Source organism: Sinocyclocheilus rhinocerous, unplaced genomic scaffold (assembly GCF_001515625.1).
Source record: "Sinocyclocheilus rhinocerous isolate Xijiao unplaced genomic scaffold, SAMN03320098_v1.1 scaffold777, whole genome shotgun sequence".
In the NCBI taxonomy this organism is placed as follows: Eukaryota; Metazoa; Chordata; class Actinopteri; order Cypriniformes; family Cyprinidae; genus Sinocyclocheilus; species Sinocyclocheilus rhinocerous.
The window spans coordinates 19,893-29,816 of record NW_015649562.1 but is presented as its reverse complement, the minus strand read 5'-3'; the positions used below and the strand labels follow the sequence as shown (position 1 = coordinate 29,816).

The 9,924-nt window shown below is 38.5% G+C and overlaps 1 pseudogene; it reads left to right on the top strand.

The window, feature by feature from the left end:
* Positions 1 to 989: 989 nt before the first annotated feature.
* Positions 990 to 9,924, top strand: LOC107710634 (uncharacterized; annotated as a pseudogene).

Genomic DNA, 9,924 nt, shown 5'->3' with positions numbered 1-9,924 from the left:
TTTAGTGACCTGGACCATGTGCCCAGGGGGGAAGGATGGGTGAAGGGACTGAAGAGCAGATGGTCTTTCTTCCAGATCTTCCTATCTTGATCAAAGCCCATTGTTTCTGAGTGTTTGGCTTTACGAGGAGATCAAAGCCCAGGTGTTTTGTGGCATGGCATTTGCATTGCGAGAGTTCCTGAGTGTTTGGCTTCACAAAGAATTAATTTCATAAGGAAATAATTTCACTCCTTTCATGGGTGGATTTTAATGTGAGAGGAGATGGACTTTTTCACTGGAGGAAACGTTATTATGGACTATCAACTCGTATTTTGGTCAGAAGCAACAATTTAAAGTTAAAACTCCTTGATGGATTTGTTTCTTACAAACAGAGCTTGCTTTTCACAGGACGTTAATTGATGGGCTCGTGTCGATTACTTGTGGATTATTGTTTTTCTCAGCTGTTTGGACTCTCATTCTGACGGCACCCATTCACTGCAGAGGATCCATTGGTGACCAAGTGATGTAATTTTCGTTTTTGGGTGAACTATTTCTTTAATTTTTGCCTAACCCCAAAAATGTTAAGTGTGTTCATTTTCCTGTAGTGTTTTTATCACTTTCATTAACCCTTTATTCAGGGAAAATTTTGCTAAACCATGTGTCCGTGGTTTTAAATGATGTGTTGTGTATGTTGTGTCAGCTGTGTCTATGTCATGAAAAGAGTGAACAGAGGATGTTGGGAAGCCACTCCCCCTGCTGCCCTCCCTTGAGACTGTAGAAGAGACAAGCCAGAGTTTCATTCAAACCAGCCACACACTGAGACAGCAAGGAATTCACACACACACACACACACACAAGCACACATCAATATAGACGTGCTCCAGTACAGAGGGTTACAGACACACACAGAGGGGGTTCCCTTGTGAAACCACTCACACACAACTGTCTATATCACTTTCTACCTCTTGCTTGCAAACACAAGCACACACACACAAGCAGCAGCTGTCAACATGTTGCTGTCAAGAGCTTTGACCTTGTTCATCCTGTGGGGTAAGTTGTTATTTTATTTTATTTTTTTTTATTTTTTATTTAATTTTTTTTCTTCAGAAAAATTGACCAAATGTTCAAAGTGCTTGGTCTCTCAAGTTTGAGTTTCTGGAAAACTGTTGCCAAGTAAAGGGAAAAGTTTCTGAATTTGCATAACATTGTGTCACTTTAAGATATTATACCCTCTACTATTGGACATTGTTTGAGAATTATACATGTTTAGTTAGCATATTAGCATGTGACAGTCTAATTGCTTAAGAATGGTTAAATTGTTCAGTGATCTAGTGATACCTAGTGTTTGTATGTGGTACTTAGTGTTTCATTAGGTATAACGTAATGCTTAAGACATAACAGGCACTGCAAACAAACTTCAAGGTCGATGTATGTTAGAAAATGTACATGATAAGTTTATACTGCATGTAAAAGCAGTATTCAACAGTAGTTGAAATATTGCTCATTTTAAGCCACATTTTTCTAAATCAACTTAGTTAAACTGTATCCATAGTTAAGTTGTATGAGTTAAAAATATAATTTAACCTTCATACCTATTACACAATAGGGATAGTGGTGGAAAAGTCTTTGACAATCTTTATAAATTGGAGTTTGGGATAAACTTACATGTTTTTGCATTGATTACTCTTGTTCAGTATGACTCAGCTCAAATATGACATTATTTATTTATGTATTAAACCTCACAATTCCCTGAATTCAACAGGACAATCCCCAGTGTTCTTCTTAGAGAATCTCTTTGAAATCTCATGTTTGCAACTTAAACACTGACACCTGAAACCACCCGTCATTTGAGCACATATAAAGCTGATAATAATGTCCTTTAATCAGCATTATTCGTATCTAACAATCGTACACATAACAGAGGTGTTGACATGAGTAATATGTCTGTTCTTACACTGGAAACATGACTCAACATCTTAGATTATACTATATATATTTCAGTGATACAGAAGACAGCATCTGACTGATCTGTTTGATAAATCTGCATGTGATCTGCTAAAATAAAATGCTTGAAATCACAGTCTGTAGACTTCCTGAAAAGAATGAAAATGTTTTATATTAATACCTATGACATTTTGTGTATTCCGTTGACTCTGTTCAGGTTCTGCCTCTTGTGTGCGGTATCAGGCTGACTTCAACATGATGGCTGAAACCACCCGTCATTTGAGCACATATAAAGCTGATAATAATGTCCTTTAATCAGCATTATTCGTATCTAACAATCGTACACATAACAGAGGTGTTGACATGAGTAATATGTCTGTTCTTACACTGGAAACATGACTCAACATCTTAGATTATACTATATATATTTCAGTGATACAGAAGACAGCATCTGACTGATCTGTTTGATAAATCTGCATGTGATCTGCTAAAATAAAATGCTTGAAATCACAGTCTGTAAAAATGTTTTATATTAATACCTATGACATTTTGTGTATTCCGTTGACTCTGTTCAGGTTCTGCCTCTTGTGTGCGGTATCAGGCTCACTTCAACATGATGGGAGTCACTGGTTGGATCCTTTTTGACTCCACAGAGCAGAAGTCCACCGCTAATCTCACAGGAACCGGCACATGTCGATTCAATATCTCCCTCACTACATTCCCGGTTATGAACGGCCATTTTGCTTCACCCTGTCAAAAGTCACACATAGGAGACAGTGTGTTCACATTTTCTGTAGATCAGCCTCAGGCTGTTGTGAATGTGTCCACTCTATTTGAACAGCACATTAGTCTGGATGCCCTCTCGGTGCTGGTGGACACATGCAATGGCACAAGGATTTGTGCTGGACTTACTTCGGAGTCCCAGGTAAGAACATGGCAGGCACGGTTTTTCATTCCCGTGGCTGGAAACATCTACATCCGGCAAGTGACGGGAGAAGCAGGGGCAAGGGTTCTCTCTGATCTAAGAAATGTCAATCAGACCAGGACTTTTCCAAATGTCACGATTTTAGTGTCACAAAGCTCTGCCACCAGCTGCAATATGCTTCTTGGTAGTCTGGATCCCAAAAGTCTTACAATGCTGGGTGTTTTGAATGTGGGATCACCTCTAGAACCTGTGAAGTCTCGGTTGGAAATATTCACTCTCAATTCTAATGTCCGCTTCGCCATTCTCAACTTGACCTCAAGCTACATGTGTGCAGAGATCCGAAGAGTTGCAATGAAGGTAATTAGTGCTGTTGTGAACATGCAAGGGATTAAAGGCTACTTCACCTTCCATCAACCATCTCCGTTCGATCTCACCACCATCATTGTTAACCTGACAAACCTGGACAGAAAAGTTGGCCTGTACCACATTCATCAGTTTCCCCTACCCCAAATGAGATCTCCATCAGACAGCAGCTGCAGTAACAACAACCTTGGGGGTCACTGGAACCCCTTTAATGTGAATACTCGGGCACCAGTGTATCCGCCACCAAGAGGCTCCACTCATGATCTCTTTGAGGTCGGAGATCTGAGCGCCAGGCATGGATCTCTGGAGAATACAAATAACTTTCAAGCCACTTTCACGGACTGGAACCTACCTCTGTTTGGGCGGAATAGCATTGTGGGTCGCCCTGTCGTGATACATCTTCCCAATGGGACCAGATTTGCCTGTGCAAGTCTTGGCTACCCAGGCGAAGTTACTGTCGCCAAGGCTGCGTTTCGTGGTCTGGTCGTGGGGACGGTCCTCTTCACCCAACTCAGTAGTGACCCATATTCTGATGTCTCCGTATTCATGGACCTATCCTATGGACAACTTTCTGCACCTTCTACGATGAATCACAACTGGCATGTCCACAACTATCCCATCAGCACAGAGACTGACAGTGACAAGGGAGGTTGTCTGTCCACTGGAGGACACTGGAATCCATACAACATAGACACCACGGGGAGTGTATACACTGTTAACTGTGCTCCCGACAGTCCTTTTGCTTGTGAAGTTGGAGATATCTCTGGCAAGCACAAGACTGTGGACCTACAGTCTGAGATGGGAACAGTGGCAACCAAGAACTTTTATACTGACACCACCTCTTGGTTGTCTGGAATGATTGGACGTTCTTTGGTGATACATGGTCCAAACCAAACAGGTCCACGGATTGCTTGTGCAAACCTCACCTTGTACCGCTTTCCCTCTGCTCGCTCGGATTCTTGGCTTGGACCTGGAACCTCTGAAGGTCAAGTCCGATTCTCCCAAGTCTCTCCTCAAGGGCCAACAATCCTAAATATCTCCTTTACTGGGCTTAATGCGAGAGCTGGTGGCTACCACATCCATATTCTTCCAATCAAGAGCGCCCAGGAACCTTGATCTGACACCAACATCATGGGACACTTCAACCCGTTTTCTGTGAACACAGCCTCATCTCCAGCTCCAAGGAACGGCACGGTTGACCAGTATGAGATTGGAGACATCAGTGGGAAGTTTGGAGACCTGACGGGTCAGAACAACTTTCAGAACCAGGACATGGATGGTAATATGCCACTTTCAGGACCGAACAGCATAATTGGCCGGTCTCTGGTCATACATTACGCTAATGGCTCAAGGTTAGTTCCTTTACGAATTATACATCCTCAAACATTTTGAACTTTGAAATACATATAAGACATTAATTTGCTTCTCCATAAACTGTTGGAAGAAGAACCATAAATAGGTGAGACAGAAAAACAACTGATTCCCAATTCTGCATTTTCTCTCAGTTCCTCAATTTGTCTTTGGCAATCTGCCGCATTAGCCACATTTAACTGACAAGAAGATCATTTTTTATATTTTTTTCTCAAAAGGCATAATTGAGTAATCCAGAAAAGACCTCATATCCATTTTCTGTACAGCTTTTTAGATTAATTATGTTGTCAGATATCTGAAATACCTAAAAACCAACCTGTGATGAAAATCATGTGTGGGAAGATTCACACAGCTCATTCTGCTTCACACATCATTCATTGTTTATCTATACAAGATTTCGTTGACACACTCAGGAATGTGGGAAGAACATTTCGAAACTTACTTGAACATGGTCAACTTAAAATGGTTTCTTTCACTATTTACAGAATGAGATGTGCAGATATCTCTGCAGAAAACTCCCCAGATGGAGACTGGGTGATCGCCAAGGCCATGTTTAGTAGTGCTGTAACTGGGACAGTGACGATGGTAAAAAGAAAAATACATCATATAAGCAGATTTTTATAGGTGGTGCTTGCCTGTTCAAAACACTTGGCTTTCTGGTTGGTTGCCAGGACCATGTTGCTAATGTGTTGCTAAATGGCTTGAATTGCTTCCATGGTTCCTATGATAGCTCAATTAGAGGGAACTGTGAAAAATAAGTATCTCCCTCATCTCTACTATCTCCCACACTAAAGTGGTTTAAATCTATACTGTCACTTTAAATCTGCCACAAAAAGATGACACTGCTAATAATGCCGGATGGAGGAGGATGGGGTTAGATGGATAACTGGGTGAGGCTGTGGTTATGGAAGGGTACAGCTCTTCTCCTGCTGGGACGGTATGCGGGCAGATGGATCTGTCACATGCCACACAGCAAACCTGCAGCTGTCTTGTGGTCTTGCTGTTGCATGCGGAAGAACGATATACATGATTTACAGCAATGACTAATAATTTTATATTTCTAACACATTTTGTCCAGAGCATCTGGTGCATTTAAGCATCTGTCTTAAATTTTTTATCTTTGCTTCAACCCATTCCTAACCCCCACCCTAAAAATATCAATTTATAAACAAATATTAAATGTAATAAATTAATGCTAAGTGATACACTGTGCATGTCTTCAGTCCCAGCTATCCTTTCCAGATGGCAGCTATGGTGACGTTATGTTAGAAGTGGATGTGCGGGCATCACAGTCATCAAATGTAAGTTATATTTTATCACTTTTTTATTAGTCATGTCAGCTATCACAATGATATTTAATTCCACTGAATATGAGGAATTCTGCTATTGGTTTCTAGTTTGCAGAGGCGTCCTGGTACATCGCAGATAAGCCGGTGGGGTCGGATGGTACATGTCCTGGTGAAGAAGAAATGTATAATCCATTCAACATGACAAATGTGAGAAATGACTATTTTCTCATAAAATTGTAAGAAATATTATGCAAAATAATTAAGACAGAAATCATTCTCTCTCAGATGAACAACTGTTCTCAGGTCAGGGCTTTGTCCTGTTTGGTTGGACATTTGACAGGCAGACATGGATCCATAAGTCTTACCAGGAGACAACTGTACAATGACATTCTGTTGCAGCTGGCCGGAGACTTCACAGGTAGCACATGTGAATAATTTGCACAGACATGATATTTTCATGCGTTGGAATAGAATTCTGCATAACGATCAACATAGAAATTGTCTCAAATGTTGTTCCCCCTAGCTGTCCAGAGGTCATTAGTTCTCAGACTCAACACCACAACCGTATGTGCAGATATTCACCCGGAATCCCCTTCTGCCACCCAGATCTTCCCCACAATGGCCTCCTTCAGCAGGTATATTCTTCAAATTAATGTTCATGCTAAATATTCAGATATATTATCTGTATCATCGTGACTACAAAAAAATTAAAAATGTAAATATTAGATTAAATAGAAGTAGATCCTTAAACAATTGCATGTTTTTACTGTATGAAATTTCTGATTATATACATATTGTGCCATTGCCAGTGTCATGATGTTTCATAACATATGTCTGTAGTAAAATATCTGAATGTTTTATGTTTAAGCCTTATTGGCTGAATTTCACAGAGACAAACAAAAGTGAAACAAAATCATGGATGGGAAATGATTAGGCCTATTATATTTCAGATGACTCCTGGTTTCATGTAACACACAATACTTCACCTTACTGTTCAGTTCAGTTCATCTTAATTTATTTTCCAAAGGCAATTTTGTACAAGCATATCACAAGACTCAAACACACAAACACACAATACAAAAATCACACTCAGTCTCCTTCCTAAAAAATGTTTTACCTGAAATTTAAAAACTTTACAGTTGAGGGCATAAATGAATGTCTAAACCGATTTGTTTTACTAATAGGATTTCTGTACTGAATGCCAGAAGGGAGAATGTGAAACTCGTGATACACAGAGTGGGAATCCTCTAACAAAATGCTCTGGGCTTTACACAAAACCTGTCTATAATATAACTGGACCATAGTCATCTGCTTCCTCCCCGTCATTTTACTTCCCTGGTTTACAATCCTCTCAAGACAATTCTTGTTTTCACATTTAGAGAAGTAAACCAGCACAGCAGTGAAAAAGATAACTGTGACTCACTATAGGATCTGTAGAACATACACATCAATGTATTTCCACATTAAATGACCTTAGTTTCTGCAAACAATACAATCGTTGTTGTCCCTTCTTATACAAAACATCAGTATTTGGAGAAAAGGACAATTTGTTATCCAAGACAGTACCCAAATTTTTGTTTATACCCAAATTGTTTGCTTATACTGAATAGATTTCCTCCTAGAATTAAAATCAATAGTCATTGGTTTTAAGAACATTCAGTTAAAAAAAAAAAAACATTCTGACACCAGATAATAAAATCATCAACCACCGGAGTCCTCCTCACTCAATAGGCTAACAATTACAGAATCATCAGCAAATTTTATAATATGCCTATTTCTAAAACTACTCTTACAATCATTTGTGTAAAAGATAAATAATAAAGGAGAGAGGACACATCCTTGAGGTGACCCAGTAGACGACACCAGCCATTCAGAAAAACAGTCATTTACTTTAACTCTGTGTTCTCTGCACAAAGAAATCCATCCTACAAGACTAAAATCCAACCCAAATGAATGAGTTTCTCAACTAAAATATGTGGCTGAATGGTATTAAAAAGGTTTTTAGTACATGCTGTGATGATAATGTGGTTTTTATCCTAAAAGAATAATCACAAGTCAATTATTACATTATATGTAAAATATATTTTTTGCATAAGCAATACATGCTTTATTATGACACATTATTATGTTGTGTACAGGCATGATTTCCGTAAGAGAGTGGCAGATGTGGTAAACCTCCACATATCCAGAGTTTCCATCTTACCTGGTTCTCCTTCACAAGGGTCTGATGGGAAATGCCAGCAGGTCAATTATCTGGTGTCAGGTAAACAAAAGCACAGAATATGAAGGGCAACTTTTGTCGCTTTTCAAGGAATTGCTTTCAGCTTCACACGACATCTTAAAAAAAGTGGCGCCCATTGTGTGAGACACTGAAAAAAAAAAACAGTGAAATGCTCATCTGACACATTTATACATAGACCAACAGTTAAACATAGCTCACTGTTTAATGGTATGGATATAAAATGAAAAATATATTGTTATACAATATACAGTGTTGTATATTGACAATATACTATTCTATAAATATCTGTAGGCTACATACTTCTGTATATACAAATATATATTCTATCATGTGTAAATATATACATATAAATAGTATGCAATTAAATCAAATACAATTTATTAATTAAAATGTGTAAATAATATTAATAATTAATATTATATTTTATATGTTCACACCGTCTGTCACACACGGTTTGCAGCAGGGATGAAGAAAGGCTGGATCTAGGTGCAGCATTTTTTTATTTGCAACTAAACAAAAAATAACAACAACAAAAAACACAGGTTACTCAACATTCTTAGGTAACACGAACAGAACAAGCACATTACCAATGACAATAATGCACAAACTGAGGGCTAGATATACACAAACTAATGAGGGGTAAAATAGGACAGGTGTAACTTAATGAACTAATGAGTAACCATGGTAACTGATGAATACAGACAAAGGAAATAATTATATCTAAAAACAGTGCAAACTAACAGGATCACTCAAACAATGAAGGACAGAGACAAAACCAACTCAAAGTACCACAGAAAAAAAAAAACATAAACCTGACATTATCCATATTATGTATATACTATAGTACTATTAACATCAATATTAACATTAACACTTTAAATAATCCTAATATATAATATTAATATTATACATATCTATTCCAGTACAAGAGCTGGCAGAAATAAGGCTACACTTATGTTAGATCTTTTGAGGGCTTGAGTGTGTCTCTTCATTTATTTTTCAAGTTGTTTGATTGCTGCTTTCCTCTCCTGAACTGACTTAGTATGCTTTGTCTGTAAAAACAATGAACAATCCTGTCCTTTCAAAAGACACAAAAAAGGAAAATTGCCCAGTAATCTGATGCGCGGGTGGAGCGTAGAGACTCTGTGATCTTGTGCAACATCGTGAAACAGGAGAGCGGAACATGACAGAGGTCTATACCACAGGACAGCCAGAGAAGACAGAAAGATGGAGTGTTTATTTTTATTTGATTCTAGATGGAATGTTTTATATTAATCACTTTGAATTGTACACCTTTAGAGTAGATTTAAAAAAAAAAAAAGAAAATATAACAAAAATCTAAACAATCAAATTTAAGTCCTAGAAAAATGTATTACTAAATAATCTATTACCAAACTTACCAAAGTTATTGTGACAGGTTAAACAGATCTAACATCTTGTTTTCCAGGTGAGGTGAGCCAAGAGAAGCTGAGATCAGTTAAGACGAGTGACAAGATGGGTGTTTTCAAAGAATCAAAGACGTGCATTCCAAGTAAGCCTGAATTCTGTGTTTCTCAACATTTAAATCATTAGCAAGTATTTTACACGTTATTACCTAGAATCCCTTCCTTCCTCAGCTGGAAACACAGGACTGATGCTGGTCCCCTGCAGGATGTTACTGTCCGTTATGACGGCTGCAGTCTGTCTGCTCAGGTTACTGAGGCACTAGATGGACCTTGCAGTAATGTCACAGCACTGCCTTTACTTCGTTTGGCCCAACTGCAGGAATACATCAAACTGTCAATATTGCAACCAAAACTGGAACATTCCTC